Raw genomic sequence first — 17,734 nt, forward strand, 5'->3', positions numbered from 1 at the left:
AAAGCTTCAATTCTGAAGGGCTCATGCACTTGACAGTTTGTCTACCCACAGGATCAGTTACTCTAATAAAAGACATTACTTATCCCCACAAGTCTTGCTTTAAAACTAAGTACGGCACAATATTGGGGGTCTACACAGAACTGATACAGTTTAATGTAACCTTAACTTAGCCTTCTTGTCTTCAAGCACAGAGGGACTTCCACTACAAAGGCCATTGCCCTGTAAAGGAATTAGTCAAAAGAAAACTGTCTGTAGGGCCCATGGTGACATGCATGGCTGAAAAGAAACAGCATGCAGTAAATGAAGCACTGAGCTGGAAAGAAAGAGGAAGGACAGTTTCATGATTCAGCAAGTGGACTGACACCCTGAAGACACAGATTATTTCCCTGTCTCTCATACAACCAGATTCTGTGATGCTGGGCAATGTCATGTTAAATGTTTTTAAGCTGAACTCTGCTAAGTGAGCATTACAGTATTACTTACTTCACAAATGTTCACCTCTGGGACTTCTGATACTATTTGCATAAATGCTGAGGGTCAGCATTGTCACTGAGGTCACAGACACAAGTCTTTGGACTCCCATAAAAATAGTCCCATACATACATAAAGATATTCTCAATACATTAACAATTGTTCCTCAATTCACTACCTATGGAATGGGAATAAACCCCTCCTCATGCTCAGCAGCTGTCATAGAATCATAGAATCACAGAATGCTTTGGGATGGAAGTGACCTTTAAAGGTCATCTGGTCCATCCCCCCTGCAATTGGCAGGGACATCTACAACTAGATCAGGTTGCTCAGAGCCCCATCCAGCCTGGCTTTGAATGTTTCCATGGATGGGGCATCTACCACCTCTCTGGGCAACCTGTGCCAGTGTTTCACCACTCTCATTGTAAAAAATTTCTTCCTCCTATCTAGTCTGAATCTACCCTCTTTTAGTTTGAAACCATTACCCCTTGTCCTGTCGCTACAGGCCCTGCTAAAAAGTCTGTCCCCATCTTTCTTAAAAGCCCCCTTTAAGTATTGAAAGGCTGATACTGTCCTGTGAAAACAAATTCACTAGCATTTGAGATGCATTCAAATACTGTGCCAGTAAATGCTAGAGAACAGCCCATGAGAAAATTAAATAGCATCTGAAGAGAGCGCAGATTAAGGCCTAGGGCCACACATTAAACATCAGGGGGAAAATGAAATGTTGAAGAGCTTTTCATGAAATCACTGTGTGCACAGGAAGAGGGGTCTTGTGCAAAAAAACCCTCAATGACATGCAATCATTTAATTAAAGACTAACATAAGGCACACAAGGAAACCAGAGTAATGAATATAAGAAAGAGTTGAATGAAGGGATTCACTGGCAACTTTAAGTCCAGCACTGCTTATATTTTTTGAGTGCCTGATGTGGCGATGATTTCCCTGATGTATATTGTAATACCATGCAGAGATATCTAAAGGAGCCCTGAACAATGTCTATCAGCAACTGAAAGTTTACAGCCATGTGAGAAATCAGGAGATAAATTAGTTCTGACTAATATGAATGAGCAGCAGCTGAAAGCTGGCACTGCATCAGCACAACACAGTGCCTGCTGTACCCTCAGTTCTTCCACAAGAATACCGCATTGGACCATGCGCATACAGCCTGGGCGCGAGGGAAGCTCATCCCTTGGGCAGACATGGCCCTGGGGAGGCACTGATTTAGATCAACTGTGTGTTTGGTGGCATGTGAAATTCCAGCTCAAATAACCATGAAAATCCTGAGTGTTCAACATATATTAGTACTTTCATGCAGTATAAGCTGTACCGCTTGATCTTTGCTGTCTTGAGAAGTAGAAAAAAAGGCTGGAGTTTTAGTGCTTCACGGTTTGGACATTTTGTTGGGTTAATCATTTCTATCACAATGCCTTTTAGCCCAGGGCTTAGAAAACCCATCAAGAACAGAAAGCATGAGTAATATTATAGGATATAATAAGAATGCTTGATCTTAACAGCAGTGTAGAAACAATATCAGATGGCTTTTATTGCATAACCAAAATCTTCTGGAAAATCTGCCCAATACCACAGAGGGATTTAAAAGCTCCTGAAAAATTAAATGGCATACAGGAACAGAAGCCAGCTGTCTAACTCCCAGTAATGTGCTACAGCCATGGTGTTTGCTGACTTACCGCTCACATGCAGCATGCTTTCCCTCTGCTGCTGGGATGAGATAACTGGAGATTACTTTGGCAATTCCCACCACATCAACACACCCTCTGTCCTGTGCACTCAAAGCACTTCTTCACACTTGTGAGAAGCTGTCATCTGCATCCCCTGCCTCTAACCACATTGATATAGTATCACCACCTCCCTCAGCACCCATTTCAGAAAGCACCACTTCTGCTGTTCCCCTCCGGTGTGGCCCAAAAAGACAGAGGGCCCTTCTCTGCCAGTGTTGGAATAATTGGTAAGAAATTTGCTGCCTTACAGTAGTCTTGCTACACTAAATATCTTCACATGTATGCCTCTCATCTCTATATTTGAAGAAGGGGCTGCATTAGTTTTAAACAAGTCTGCGCTATAGGTCAAATTTTCAGAAGTGCTCAGAACCAGACACAATAAAGGACATAGCTGCTTACAAGTCAGGCGCTGCCATTCCCACATTGTCAGCAGTTTGAGCCCACTGTGAGCTTGAAAAATCAGCATATGGGGTACTGAGGGGAAGAAGCTAACAGGGATTGCCTGGAATGTGTGATACCCCTTCTTGGGCATTTTTTACACCCAGCAGCTGCTGAGGATCAGAGCCTTACAACTCAGAGCTCTTCCCACCACCACACAGCCATGCTCACTTTTCCTCAGTTTCCTTTCCAACTCACCCATCTTGCCTGTGTTCAGAAAGGAGAAGAGAGAAAAGAGTCCTTCCAAGTGGCAGCAACAGCCAAGAGCTCACCCTGGGAGACGGGGTTTTGAACAAGGCTGAGAACCAAACCCAGACTAGATGAACGCCATAGCTGCTAAAGCATCATGTAGCAAGTGGGCAGTTTCTCCTCCTCCAGGCAAAGTTTCTAAAATAATTGGTGTTTTATAATGGACTCAAACCTTCCAATGTATGTTAAACCCACTCTGAACCCACAAAAGGCAATGAGCCATTGAAGGGCACAGGTGTGTTCCTAGATGAAGGGAACTTTTGTTCTGCCTATTTCTGGTTCACAGAGAGACTTTGACGGACTTGGGTGCTGCCAGCTGAGCACTTTTGTCACTCAAAGAGCACTGCTCTTATGGCCTGGGGATCACTGATATTAAAAAAGAGAAATATCCAGTAAGGTTGTTCAAACTCTGAGCTAGTTTTCTTGATCATTTGGATATATTGAGCTACTAAATTTTCTTTAGATACCCAAATCTGCAATTCACATAATCTGGAGATAATTTGCATTCAGATTACACTATAGTGGTCCTATAACACAAAATAAACTGTCTGATATTCTTCCAAAGGCTTCTCAGCCATAGGCTTTCCTTTGCATTCTGTCTTTGTTACTGCGATAGGCAAAGGTACGGTCTGTAAAGGATTCTGGGACTCCGTGTAGAAAAGCTAGAGCAAAGCACTTTGGCAAAACGAGAACATACAATTCTATAACAATAAAAGAACTGCTCTGAATTAGATTTGCCCATACAGACCATCTGCAAGTAAAAGGCAAGTAGATGCTGCTGCCCTTATAGTGACAGACCTTTTAACATCTTGCCTCTTGAAACAGAAAAGTGCTTGGCCTACAGGGGAGTTAGCTAGAAATCCTTAGAGAAATATCATATACCTGGTGCGCTTGACACAATTTGTTTAAAATGCCGCAATCCAGGGACTCTTGACTAAATCTCACTGAACAACCTTAAAAATATGTGCAAAGGGTGGCTTCAGCCCTGTATAACCCATTTTACTACATTTTTTTTTTACAAACACTGAGTATTTGTAAACCTTTACCCCTTCAGGAGATTCTTCTAAAAGATGTTTATCCTGCGTAATTAAAACTGAAGTTCCTGTTACCCAGCTGGAGGCAGAGACGTCTTCAACTGGCTGTATGCAAAATTTCAGTGGCTTTAGATGTAAAAGGGGGACCCTGTGGTTTCTCTGCTTCCAAGGGCAGGTTAATAATTCCATAAAAATAGAGTTACTGAGATTCACCTTAAAACCAGATACAACTTTTATCTTTGCCCACTCTTACTGGAAGGCTCTTCCAGTACTTCAGTGCTCAAGGATCTTAGAAATCTTATCATTTCCAGCCTAAACCAATTTATGTCCAGATTACAGCCATCTATTCATATTCCAACAATATCCTTCATCTAAAAAACTTTACTGTCCCCCAGAGAAGGGCCCATTGACCTGAATAAATGAGAAGCAGTGATTATTGAAGCTGACTAAGAAAAATGCTGGGAATGCTTGGGTCTGACAATGAAACTTTCTCCTAGATAGATATCCTAAGGATGGACATATTCTCCATTTCCACCATTACCAGCAAAGGGGAGAGACCAAGTCACATAAAATTCTAATCTCCTGCTTTGCTAAGAAGACAAACTAAGTACAAAAAGCCTCTTTGCCTCTTAGCAAGCACACAAATTTACATTGAGGAACTCTGAAGATTATGTCACTGTGAAGTAAAGAACAGATTTTGGTGCTGTTCCTTGCTGGAGTGCTCTGAGCTCCAGGGCAAGAAAAGAGAAGTAATCACAAACTATGGCAGATGTTTATTCTAAGTTTTCATCAGAAAGTTTAGCAATGTCGATAGACAAACTCTCAAGCAACCCATTTGACTAAAAGCAGCCACCAGATTTCTTCACCCAATCTTAGAAATTTTGGTTATCCAAGCCAATGTTAAGAGGCTCAGTTTCCAGAAATCTGGTTGCCCATTCACCCCTTAACAAGCCTCTGCCTGGCATTCATGAAACCAAATGGAACAGAAAAATAAAATAGAAATAGTCATATCGTCTTCTGTGTTTGGAAAGTCACAGCCAGCCCGTATGAAAGGGGGGAGAGCGAGAAAGGAAAGACAGTCCCTAATGCCCAACATGTATTTTGCAATGAGTCAATCAATCATTCTTCTTTTGTTTGTAGAAATGCCTTGAACAGAACAGTCCTGAAATGGTTCATCACTCACAAACATTTGATGAAAGTGGATTCAGTCTTTGGTTTATGATACAGCGTGCTGGAGGAGATGTTTTCTAGATGAGATACAGGCAGCACACATAAAACCAATCTACATCTTTCTGCTTTCCAGGGCTGTCCAAGGCACTTGGTTAAAGAAAAACACAGGAGTGGGCTCCTGCCAGAATCAGCCACACAGATCTCACTTATCATTGCTAGAGACATTGATCCTTGTACAATTCATCTACACGGCATTGTGGCAAACCGGAAAAACCTCTGTCACACATGTGTGCTATCACTTGTTCTTTAAGTAAGTTACTTTAAGGATAAAGACTTGCATTTTATTAGTCTTCCCCTCAATATCTATCTCAGCAATCTGCCATTCAAACAATGCTCACCAAACCTTCCATAAAGGCACCTGAAGCCTGCTGATTGAGTTGTCTCACAGAAGCCTTGCTAATAATATACATTTGGAGTGCTTTTAATCATTTTATGAAGTTAGGAAATTCTCATCTATTGAACTCCAGTGGACCACAGAGAAATTTTATGGCTCGTCACCAATCGAGATCAGGTGAAAGGAATGCAGAACAGTGCTTTCAAATTAAATTACAGTTTTTCAGGTTGGACTGGCACAATCTGTCTTTAGCAAAAGAGGAGCCTTTTGTGGAACTTTTAGAGCAAATTCAATCCTCTGATTCACACTGCTGCTCCCTACATTTTATACTAAATTGCACAGTTAAAAAGCTGACTATGGCATTCTCACGTATCTTTCCAGCCCAATAGCTTTGCGCTATCTGCCAAAAGCCCACTTCCAGAAGAGCTTCAGCTTAGCACAGACAGGAAGAAACAGTGAAGGAACATGGTTGTAATTTGAGGGATCCCACATGCAGATCTGCAGAGTGGGATTAAACTGGCTTTAACCTTGCTCTTCACCTTCACCTTCTCTCTCTAGTGCCATGAAGCACTTCTTTCTAGCTCATCCAAAGAGGAGAGAGCCACTACAGAGCTGCGCAGTTGCTATGAGCATCCTTGTATCTGTGAGAGAAAGACAGTATTCCCTCATGACCCAACATGAGAGAAGACAGCTGATTTCCTCTCTTTTCTCTCTCTCCTCTAATACAAAGCTTGCCCAATGCCTGGAGAAGAACAGCTTACTGAGGAGCATATAATTTGCTATTGACTGAACTGTAAAAACAAAACAAAGCAAGCCCCACAAAAGCATTCCTTTTGGTCATGTTTACACATGCTCTGAATTTGCGTCCTGGGAATGTGCTAAGTGACCTTCCCTGAACATTCATAGGAAGAGAATTTCAACCCAGCCTGAGCTTAAATGCTCAAAGACAGTGAATGTTTCAGTGATGCTTTCTGAAAGCTTTCTTACCAGAAATCTGATCCAAGCCTTGAAACCCACATTGACAGACCTGGACAAGAGCCTCCCAGAATGACTGAATGTAAGAAGAAAGGGGTATAGAAAATGTGCTTTTCAGTTACAGATCTCCTACCTGAGCAGCGACGCATAATGGTGAAGGGTCAGGAAAGATGAAGACTCAGCCTGAAAAGCCACATAACTGCAATCATGTCATGCAACACAGGAACGTGGACTGCACTGCATGGTGATAGCATGGGAAACTCTCAGCTCCCATCTGTAAGTGAAGGACTGAGGATATAAGGAGATTCTCCTTGAGACCTCTCCAAACACGTGTATCACACACATGCTTCTGTACAACCCTGTAATACAAAGACTGTTAGTCTAGGCTGAAGTTACACTAAAAAGGGATATATTCTGGTGTAAACTGAAATGGAAAGGGACAATGTGTCCTAAGTGCCAAAATATACCTTGAATTTGTTATCCACAATGCAAACATTTCATAAGGATAATATTTTTTTTTCTGAGATTGCAGCTGTAACACTACATAATTGGTCACTAATTAAGTATTTATAGAATATTTTCCTAAAGACATTAAAGAAGAGGAGAGGATGAGAACTATACACAATCAGCTTTTCTGTCAGGTATTTTATAAAGATATGAAATACTTGGTGCATTCTAAAGAGAAAAAAAAATTGGTAAAAGTTATCACAGAATCAAAATACGGGAGAAATGGCTTCCAACCTCTCCCCTCTGGGGACATCAGAAAACTTCAGCAGAGGTGGGGTAAGGGTGGGAAAGACATTTCAGGAAAAAAGTATGAGACAAAAAATCCTCTTCGCGCAGATTAGGGAGAACCTGCGCTCCTGCCCAGAGCTAGTTCCTGGATTAGGCTAAGTAGGAGGAAAATGCAAATGTGAAATATTCAGTCTCAGCCGCAAGAAATATTTTGCCCTATAGCAAAAAATATTTTAGAAGTAAAATTCCTTGGCTTCCAGTATCAGAGTTGGCATCCAGTTCTGTGCATCACAGCTTTCCTCTTCCTTCTTTCCCTTAATTGTCCCTTGTCTGGTTTTCATCCTCTTGCTGTTTTCTCTTGCTTTTGGAGCCTGCCTCATTCTTTCCCCCAGTGGCAAATTAAACTGAGGACACTGCTTGAAAATTCACATCCAGCCTCTTAATCAGTGCACCACAGCTGTATCTCCTTTTGGGCAAAGAAGTTGTCTCAGAAAGGTTTTAACACACTAAAGCAGCCAGAATAGCCCAGACATCACACACAAGACAGAGAGTCTTCGAAAACAGAAAAAAAAAACCTTTGAGACAGCAACCACAAATGACTCCATTCTGCCCATCTTCCTTTCCACATTTGCTTTCTTTTTTTTCTCAGTGGCCTTTCCCACCTTCCCAAGTACATGACTTTATGACTTTTAACCCAGACAACCCTTCCATCTATCAAGAGCCTGACATGCATGTTTATACTCCCCCAGGACTAACCTTGTCACTTTACCACATTAGTTCACGTTTCCATCTCTGACAACTTGTGGCATGTTTTCCCTCAACCAACAACCACTTTCTTTTATATGACACATAGCACTTTAGCAGCCAAAGCACAATAGTCTGATAACTGCTCATCCAGCATCATGTATCTTCTTATTATCTGCTACATTATCCTTATCTAATTGCATGCACTTTGGCTCAATCTGACATTTTCAAAACTACAAATGCTTATTAGCTTTTCTTAGCTAAAAGAAAAATGTGCATTATAGTGATTATCAGCTCCTGGCACTGCCTGTGAAACATTGTAATGAGAGTGACCTTTAGCCCACCATAAACAAGCACAATCAGGCCTGTTTTGGTTATTAGCAACGCTCCCACAAATGTTGCCACTGTCAGAATTAATGACCGCACTGCTAATTATTAATAATCTCATGTTTCTATGGGTTCTTTTTAGCCCAAAGCTTTAGGCCAGAAGTGGAAATAATTTAATTTTGCACCACCACAGTGAAGCCACAAATAAAGTCACAGCCTTGATTCCTTTATGGTATTCAACAGATGCAGGTCCTGCCCCAAAGGGATAAAGAGCTAGCTGAAGGTCATGAGGCAGATCAGTGGTAGACCCAGGAACAGCAAGCCTCCCCTAATGGTCATTCCAATGCTCTACCACAGACCCATGCCACCTCAAACAGAAGGTACAGAAATGTGCCCAGAAATCAGTGAGAATTACCCACTCCTTGAAGAAGCCTCTTCCAAGCACACAGAACTCAAACACAGAGAGTATAAACAAGGCAAGTACAATAGATCAGATTACTGTGATCCCAGATGTTGGCTATGTCAGTCTTTATTAATTACTCTTGTTTATAATGAAACATTGTATGTGTTTTGACAAGTGTTGTTTATGGTGCAGTTCACAATAGAAGAAAAGAAGCTGTTTCAACAGCACCCACTTTATCAGAGACACCATTGTGAAGCACTATAATACCTTTAGTGTTTTCTCCAGATGCCTTGTCTTGTATCTGGGATTACAAACGCACAAATTTAAAAAAAAAAAAAAAAGTTAATATAGAACAGACAGAGGAACTGTATCAATAAAATGCTTACATTCAGTATGCCTAGCAGGAAGAGTAGTAAAAGTGGAATCTTTGGTTCACTATAAACCATTTATGTCTCTATGGCAATATCATTGTTGATTTCTACAGCTTCCCTACAACAAAGTAATAGATGTTTGGTTTTTTAAATATTACCTTTCTTTTCTGACACCTAAAGGAAATAGGAAAAAGAAAGCCAAAGACAAACCATATTTAATATAGATTATCCAGAAACATGAGGAGGGATTTAGCAATAAATGACAAACAAATAAAGATAGGATTCTACAGTCACATGAAACATAATCCCATGAGCAATCTGTTCAAATCTCAGAGCTGTATGTGCAATAAACTTATATTGGGACAATCAGTCTCTTATGCAAGAGGTCAAGCACTATTTAAAGCAGATCCCAACATCCTCTTTCCTCTGTGCTCAAGGCTCCTTGTGATCCTCTGGAATACAAGATATCTCGACCTGCCTGTCCTGAGAGGAGAGCAGGGGAGACAGGCAGCAGCTGAAACTTGCATTTTGCAATGCCAGAGGGCACGTCACTGTGAAGCGGCTGGAGAGGAGCCACCCAAGGTTTTTGCTGGGAGATCCATCTTTAGGCGCCAGGGCAGAGAGAGATAAGGTTGCTAGCAGCCACCTGTTAGATAGGGAGGAAGAACTGACTCATGGCTTCCTGGCAGTGCAAACAAAACTGAGTTTTTCTCCCATGAGGCAGGGCTGGGGAAATGGAGAGAAGAAGATACTGGGAGGTTTTGGGGAGCAAATGGGAAGAGCCATCCACCCCAGAACTACCTCCCTCCCACTCTACCTGCCAGCAGCAGCAGCAGCTGCCACCAGATTGCTTTTCTATGATCCTGGCACAAGCCTAAATGTCTGTTTCACTACTGCCAGCAGTTCATACTTTCTCTTTTGCCAAGGCTGGCCTTATAAATACAAGTCTTTTTTAGTCCACTTTAGCAAGAGGCACTGCAGGATACTTCAGTTCATCTTCACAGACAAAAACTCTACATGACTGGGCTCTGCAAACCACTGCTTATACCCTTGAGAAGGGACAACAGGGACTAACAAGCCTCCTGCTGCTGTCCAGATGCGGGACATTATTCTCCCTCTGCCTCTGCCAGAATGGGAGGAAAGCAGCAGGCACGGGGATCCTGTGTAAACCTGCTGCTGGCTCTTCTCACCAAGTGTCTTCAGATCTACGGCTTGGAGACTGCAGTAACATCTGTAATTGCTCAGCCTCCATGGGTTTCATTTCTCCTCTCGCCAAAATACCACAGCTACTTTCTTTTATAGAGAGCTGGAGCTCATTTTAATGGAAAATAAGGAACACATACATTTGTCATAAACACTTTAAAATCAATGACTGCGGTATAACTAGAGCTGAGGTTACCAGGCATTTCCCACTGCTGCTTTTCCATTTCATATAGCTCTGTACATTCAAGATAGCAAGCCTGGGGAGAAATTTGCATTTGCTTTTGAGGTCTGCCTAGAGTGAAATCTACTTGAAATGCTGGAGCAGATGCTATTCACAAATACAGAAAAGAAAAAGAAAACAAAACAAACCACGCCCCCCCCCCCAAATATAAAATGAAAGTATTAAGGTACTCCTATCCTTCCTTTTGGATGCTTTAAATCTCCATTCTCTCAAAGCAAGCTCCAAACCCTTGAACAGCTAGGGGAAAACATCAGACATTTGAAATGTCACATGAAAACTGTCATTAACAAGTGCAAGATACAGCAAAGACTTAAATGTGCTGGACTTCACAATTAGTTTTACACCTGTAAGAATGACCTTGGTGAAAACTGGAATAATTTTTAGTCTTAAAGGCCCTGCGGCCCAGGACCAGAAATTGCAACAGCTCACAGGGCTGATCCACAGCAAACTGTCACTGCCGTAGAGCTGAGACGCACTGTCTGTAAGACAATGTGTCAACTCAGCCTCCAATTGTCCAACTGCAAAGTGAAGATAATAATGTTAAATGCAGTTTTAAAAGGCACAGAGACAGCAACTCGTGGAAGAATCTATGTAATAGCAGAGCTCTACTAACAAGCACCTTGTTTAGAGGAAAATAATTTACACTTTGCAAGTGATAAGCAATTAAAAAATACGTTCAATGGAAATCTGGTAAGATTTCATCAGCAAAGATCACAATATCAGCCTTTTTCACACTGCCTCAAACACTTTATTAGCTTTGCTTAAACTTACTGCTTGCAGTGTGGATGAATATCATCAGACCCCTCTCTTCTGCTCTCCCTGGCTCCACATTAGAAGTTCCCTGAAGCTTAAAAACTGCATTAATCTTTGCTGTAATCTTTGGGAACACTTTTGAGTGCTATTTTAACAATACGAAGTACGAAAGATCTCTAAATTAAAGTGCTTAAAAGCTGAGAAGTAACTAAAACTCAAGTTGAATGTGAGAAATGAAGGTTCCCAAACACTCTACAGGTGGAAAAGTTGTGAAGGAGTTGTGTTTCCACTACACAAAAATCACACCCCATTCACCCTTCAAAACACCTTACCGGGTTGTACCACTACACTCTCCCTCTGCTCCCTTCTACGCTGCTCTGTGCTGCAAAACGTACATGTGCCCAATGCCTGTGTCTTACTCTCAGTTTTAGTTACATATTGCCAGTAAAGACTATGGCACACTAGGTCTCTTCATATAGACTAACACACAGACTCAAAATATGTTTTAACTCAGTTAACTCACCCACACTGAATCTCATCATTATGAAACACCTACAATTTAATGAATACAGATAACATTTTCAAAGGCGCATAAGCGAGTAAGAACCTGATCCAAAATTAGTATTTATGCACCTAACTAGGAAATAGATTCCAAAATATATTTTCGGATTTGACCACATATCTCTTTTCAAAAAACTCTGAATTTACAAACCTAAATTATCTGTGTGTACTTTTGAAAATTTACACTGTATCACCACCCAGTATGAGTGCAAGAGGCTTTTGGGAAAAGACTGGAGTTTTTGTTTTCCTTTGGGAGAAAAGAGAAAAACATTCCCTTAGAAGAAAGATTAGTTTCTCCCCTCCTTCTCCCATGCTGGAAGTTGGGACTATTTAAAACTGTTGTTGAACCATTGTTTTATGAGCTTTGAAAACAAATATTTCTCCCTGATGGTGAAAAAGAGAGTTACGAAACTGTCATCAAGTCAATCAAACCTAGAGAAAGCAATAAGGAATTGAAAATAACCCTCACGTGTAGGTATGAGTATGTAAACAAATGGTTGGTTGATGCTTTACTATAAAAGCAATGAAATGCCAAGCGCTCTATAGAACAGTGGAATCAAGACACGCTGCCACCCCTTGGTCACAGGATGAAAATGCACGTACATCACGGCAACGTGCTAGGAATCATCCAGCACATCAGGCAAAAATCCCAGTAAAATCAACTTGCAGTTAATGAACTTTAATGGGAGATTTTGCTGGACCATCACAAGCATAAATATACTAGCCCAAATTAATGTAAAGGTTTTGATTTCAAGGGGCAAAATCTTCTGACTCCCGAAGAGCATTTTCAAAGCTGTGATGGACACCCTAAGAACTGTCTTCTTTCTTGCCTTTTCTGAAACAAAAATATACAGAGGATTGGAGAGCAGCACTTATTCATAGATGTTTTCTCCCACCCCCTATGTCTTTGAAAGCCCCTTGGAAAACAACACAAGCTGCTCTGACCTTGGGCTCAGCGTCTTCTTTCTGCACTTGAGCTACTAGCTACTAGTTCAACAGAAATAATGTGAGGTGAGTACTCTACATGAGGTATCCCAACTTATTGCACAGTTCACTACTATTAGAGAGATGATTCAGCCTCTTCACACAGTTATTCCTGAATACTTAAAAATACATTCTCTCTGGCAGATCTTTTTAGTGCATGCATCATCATCACGGCTAGTAAAGACTGCAGAAACAGAGGCTGACTTTAAACTGACAGCAAATATCACAAGGTGGTTTAATTCTAAATTTAGCTATAAAGCAAAGTATAAAAAGCATATCACCTCCAGGTCAGAGTGTCGATTATTCAGTAATCACAAAATATATGATGAGCTTCCATGCAAATAAAACCCATGATTTTTATGAGGTTTATAATGATTTCTTTTGAAGGAAGTAAGCTGTAACTTTTATTAATTTCAGAAGGTGAGCTTACAGAATGTCAGTAGGTCCTAACTATTTCCATTGAATGAACTAGTCCCAGCCCTCTACATCTTAATGGCTGTAAGATAACTGAGTTCAGCATCCAAGAACTCACCAAGAAGAGGCAGAAGAAGCGACTCTTACAGATTTAAACAGTAGTTTCTGCCAATAAACACAGCAGTACAGATCTGTAGATAGATTTCTGGTTACAATTCAAATTACTGTATCTTATGTTATGAATCCTGCCGTCCTACAAACCATTCTGTAAAATCAAATCACTCATCTCTTTGGGAAAAGACCACACCACTTCTGAAATGCCTGTTGTCTGCAGCTCAGGCCTCAACCTTTCTGAAGCACTGTCCTTGACACATATTTCTAGGAGACAATAACTCTTCCCATTAGACAAATAATGAACTGAAAATTAACACTTTCAATTACATGCAACAGCAAGTCTGACATACCAAATTACAATTTTTTTACACTAATGGCTTTGATTCCCACTTTATCAGACTTATTCTATTAACAAATGATATTTGATTTACTTAATCCTTATTTATTCAAGAAAGAAACAGTTTTACTGAAGCATTTCAAAATTATCACTATTTATGTCTGAATGAAAAACTTCTCAAAATGTAAATCAGTCTGAATAATCAATTGCAAAACTAGTAAAGTAAAACATATGGCCAAATGTAGTTTAAAGCAAATGCAGGAAAGAAAAAAATATTCAGAATTCAGTACGGAAAGAATATTCACAGTAATGAAAGCTTTTGTACTTTGAGTCTGGCTGGTTTTATACGGTTAAGTCTTCCACTGAAGCCAATAGGAGTTGTGGCTAAATCATGAACCTATAAGAATGCAGCATATGGCTCTCTATACAGAAAAGTTTTATGATGTTTCAGTGGAGGATTCAATATTTTTAACACATAACTTATCATACAAAATTTAATTTAAAAAGGACTTCTGTGATCATCATTTTATAGTCAGTGCCTTATAAAATAGATCAATATTCTGTGATACAGAGAAGTGCTGAATTTCTTATACACCTGATTAATGCATTGTTATCATCCCAGTAATTAAAAGGAGCAGGGTTATACACAATCAGCATGATACATCTTACTCAGCACCTCCTGGCAGTTGCCTGCAAAAATTAAACTCATTAATCACTGTGATGCCAAAGAAGAAAAAGCTTGGGAAAAAAAATGAAAAAGCTCTATTTTATGGGAAAAAATTCTCAAGTCAACATCTAGGAGAAAATCCCTTCTACAGTACAATATAGAAAGAATTAACATCACCAAGCTAAAAAGGAGAAATATGTTACCAAAATTCTTCATGATCTGCTATACCACCACACTAGATTTTACTAAGAGTTTTCACAGATATTTGCTCATATCTCAATGAATGTAGTGAAAAAGTATCCTATAACAAAGCAAAAATGTCATCAGAATTTTGTTTTCAGCTGTTGCAATAATTAAGTTCAGTATCAATACTGCCACAGAGCCAATTGGGAAGTTGTTTTCTGGGGTGATTTATATAGAACCTAGTTTCCTCATTACTCCTCCCACAAATAACATGATTGTCTCATCAGGCTAACAATTAACATGAAAAATTTGCAATATTTAACCCAGGTTTTGTTCACAAGTTAGATTTACAATATCTATTTTCTCATATACCTACCATGACTTGAAACATTGTAAAAACCTGTTAAAATACTAAAGAATGTTGAGACATCTGCTTTGCTACACTTTCGTATTACAAAAACAATGTTCTCAAGTCTATCTCAATGGTGGCTGTAAAGTGAAGTGAGCAGTTGTCATATTAAACCACGATTATCTTTGTTTTAAATTTTGTTTATTACAGAATTGCTGCTTCCTCTCTATCTTCATATAGGTTTTGTCTAGTATTTTTCCACCAGTCATATTTCCAGTGGACAAAATGCTTACTAACAATATTGTGGCCTTCAAAGGCAAGATCTTGTCTTTCCCTCTGTTTTGTTCTGCACTGAGGTCTGTACCGGTACTTAAAAATATACTACTGAAGGCAGCACACATATTTCAATACAGAAGTCATCAGCAGCAACCTATAAAAAAAATCTCAGTTCTCTCCCAATTATTAATCACATGACAAAGTTAGGAACAGAACAGTCTCATTCTCAGGTTTGTTTTGGTATTTCCAAGTGTGGCCAGGCAAAAAACCCACTTTGTTTCTATATTTTTAAGCTCTGGCTTTTCCTACTAGATCGATGTTGAAGGATGAAAGACAACACTAATGTGCTACTGTAGTATTTGTGTAAAACAGAAATCAGAGGTCTAATCACCTTACAAAGGAGTTTCCAATGGTGTCTCATTGAGCCCTTTGCCATGATAAGCAACGACATATCCTCCTGGCACCCTGCACAAACAGACCACCCTCCTTGCAATTCTCCCATACTCCTTGCCTGCTGCCTGCCTCATTTTTCCCTTTGCCTCGGGGATTTCACACCGGGGCTGCATTCGCTCGTCCTGGACGAGCCTGCCTGCTGCCTACCGGGGCGGGAGAGAAACCTCTCCACAGCCAAGGGCAAGAGGCCGCCGCCGGCTCGCCTCGGAGCCGGTCCCGGGAGGGTTCAGCACGGCGGACAGCTCCCCCCGCCGCGGACCGGCAGGTTCAGCACGGCGGACAGCTCCTCCCGCCCCAGGACCGGCGGGGTTCAGCACCGCGGACAGCTCCTCCCGCCCCGGACCGCCGGGGCTCAGCACCGCAGACAGCTCCGCCGTGTCCGCCCCCGTGCCCGCCCTCTGCCCGCGCTCCCCGCCGCGGGCCGGCCCCCTCCTCCCTGCAACAGAGGCTTGAAAGGCCGTTTCCTCTGGCTTTGTCACCACCTCATCCTTCCGACTTGAACGACCCTCCACCGGAGACCCCCAGCCCAGCCAGCCCGGTCTCTGTTGGACTGCCCGACCCGGTCCACTGAACTTTCTTAGACACCTCGCCCCCTTTAAAAATAATTCGCACGAGGTGCCCACGTGCGTTTAGAAGTCACCCCAAATCCCTGTTTCTGGCCGCGCTTTTTGCACTTAATTGCGGGAGATACTTAGGCGGGCACCTTTCCCTCTACAGATGGCACCACACAACAATGCCCTCCACCCACGCACAAACCCTGAAGGGAGAAAAGAAAAAAAAATGGAAAAAAAAAAGAAATATCCCAACTCTCCTTTTAGCAGTTTAATATTATTCTTCTTAATATTATTTTGGAGCCTGTCAGCACAAATCACTCGCACATGCTGAACTGCGTCCTTTGCTTCCCGGCTCAGCGCTTCTGGTGATCAGAGATGCGGCTCCAGACATCTGCCGTCTCCAAATCCAGGAAAGCGAAATTAAAACAGTCAAATAATAAGGAAAATGTGCCTTAGCCCAGCCCGGCGGCGGCACTCCGCTGGCTCGCAGCGACACCTAGAGCCCAGCACGTCGCCGGCAAGGGCCCCGTGTCCCCAGCCACGCCGGGAAGGGTCACGGGTGGGTGTGGGTGACCGGGGATGGGGACGGGTCCCCTCCCGCAGTCGGCCGGGACCAAAGGGCGGCAGCGTCAAGATCGCTGCCGGTCAGGGGGTCACGGGGAAGAGTTAATCCAGGCTCCTGTCACGGCTGGTCCCTCGGGCTGTCAGCGTGGCAGCCCCCTCGGAGGGGTTCAGGCCGATTTGCCTCGTCGCTGGCAAAAGTGCGCTTGCTCTACCGACGGCCAAAGTTTTTACGAAGGGACGGGAAACGGGACGGGGAATTAAAAGACAACCCGAGGAAGTTTCCCTGCGAACACAACTCTCTCCTCCGAGTGAGGCAGACCTACTGTCTCGGCTTGAAGCAGTGCCGTTCCTGGGAAGGCTCCCAGAGGCAGAGCTGAACCCTGCTGCAAAGCTACCGCGTCCCACCCGGGCAAGAAGTATTTTTAACAGACACAAACATTATTCCCAACCGCGGCCATTTGCTTCCCCTTGTGTGTGCTTCCACAGAGGCGAAACACCCTCAAATCCCTCTGCAAACCTAACACCACCCAGGCTACACTAGCGATGGGGAGCCACCCGGTTTGATCTATCGCCGGCCCTTCTTCGTCTCCCCGCTTTCTAAATCCCCTCTTTCCCCCCCGAAAGAACTAGGCGCGATCGACCCAAGCTAGTTTAACTCCATCAGGCACAGCAGCGAGCCGGCGGCCTGGATGAGTCACTCGTTACTAAGGCGATATGCAGATGCTCCCTTTGAAGTCGCGACTCTCGGAGGCAGCGCGGGAGCGGAAGGTGCGCGGCCGAAGTTTGCGCCTTCCCCGCGGGGGCTCGGCCGGGGGCGGCGGGAAGGGATGAGAGAGGGCCCCAGAAACGGCTCTTCAGGGGTTAAAAAGTTTCCCCGCTGCCAAGCTGGGGGGGGAGGCTGACGGGAAAGCAAGGAGGGAGGGACAAGGTGAAGACTTCTGCCCCGGGAGAGCCTTAAAGGGTAAAACATGGTATAACAATTTAAAAAAATGAAAATAAAGCGGGGCGCGGGGGGGAACCCTTGTCAC

The 17,734-nt window shown here is 42.5% G+C and overlaps 1 protein-coding gene across 2 annotated transcripts in view; it reads right to left on the bottom strand.

Moving 5' to 3' along the window:
- DPP6 (dipeptidyl peptidase like 6) overlaps window positions 1–17,734 on the bottom strand; it is a 566,701-nt gene that overhangs the window by 402,190 nt on the left and 146,777 nt on the right. The window lies entirely within an intron of this gene.

This window comes from Nipponia nippon, unplaced genomic scaffold (genome assembly GCF_047370975.1).
Source record: "Nipponia nippon isolate SJK-2023a ecotype South Korea unplaced genomic scaffold, ASM4737097v1 scaffold_1, whole genome shotgun sequence".
Classification (NCBI taxonomy): domain Eukaryota; kingdom Metazoa; phylum Chordata; class Aves; order Pelecaniformes; family Threskiornithidae; genus Nipponia; species Nipponia nippon.